Here is a 1,170-nt window from a genome sequence, read left to right on the forward strand (position 1 = left end):
GGGGGGAGGGGGAGAGAGAGAGAGAGAGAGAGAGAGAGAGAAGGAGAGGTGGGAAGGGGAAAGAAAGGGAAATTTCTACCACATTTAAACTACTAAAGGATTGATCTTCCTCCCCACCCCGCCTTTTTTTGCATTCTCTGGAAGAGTGTGTATGTAAAGTAGGACCAAAAACCTAAGATATTTTTCTAATAATTCTAAAAAATAAAGTAATTTGGACCTGGTATTTTCTCTGTGGAAAGCTTTTAAACTGATGATTTCATTTAATGGTTATAGGATTTTTAAGGCTTTCTACTGTTTTCTTGATTCCATTTTGGTATATTATATTTACTAGCAATTTATTCATTTTGTTTAAGTTTTCAACTTTATACTAGCTAAGAGTTTAAGCTCTGGAGCCAGATTGCCTGGGTTAAATTCCTAGGCGCTCTACATTCATGGAGTTGTGCTGAGTGATCTTGGGAAACTTACTTAAAATTTTTTTTTCTTTTTTTTTTTGCGGTACGCGGGCCTCTCACTGTTGTGGCCTCTCCCATTGCGGAGCACAGGCTCCAGACGCGCAGGCTCAGCGGCCATGGCTCACGGGCCCAGCCACTCCGCGGCACGTGGGATCCTTCTGAACCGGGGCACGAACCCGTGTCCCCTGCATCGGCAGGCGGACTCTCAACCACTGCGCCACCAGGGAAGCCCTTTACTTAAAATTTTGAGCCTCAGTTTGCTCATCTGTAAAAAGGGGATAATAACAGTATGTACCTCTTAGAATTGTTGGAAAGATTAAATGAGTTAATACATGTAAAGGGCTTGGAAGAGTACATGGCATATAGTAACCATTCAATGGATGTTAGCTATTCTATTATTACTATCTCCTTTCTTTTGCTTTCTTTGTTTTTTTTCCAACTACCATAGTTGAATATTTGGCTCATTAATTTTTGTCTTTTTTCTTTTCTAACAAAAGCATTTTAGGGCTATAAGTTTACTTTGAAGCATACTTCCCTATGTACCACAAGTTTTGATACGTAGTATTTTCATTATTGTTTAGGTCTAAGTGTTTTAAAGTTTCCATATAATTTCTTCTTTGACTATGAGTTTTTCAGAAGTGTTTTTAAAAACTTTTTAAATGCCTATTTTTTTGTTCAAGTTATGTTTTTGTAACTTATTTTTTTTTTTTTCTTAGCG

The sequence above is a fragment of the Aethalodelphis obliquidens genome, unplaced genomic scaffold (genome assembly GCF_003676395.1).
Source record: "Aethalodelphis obliquidens isolate GAN/ISIS:26980383/991018 unplaced genomic scaffold, ASM367639v1 scaffold48, whole genome shotgun sequence".
NCBI lineage: Eukaryota > Metazoa > Chordata > Mammalia > Artiodactyla > Delphinidae > Aethalodelphis > Aethalodelphis obliquidens.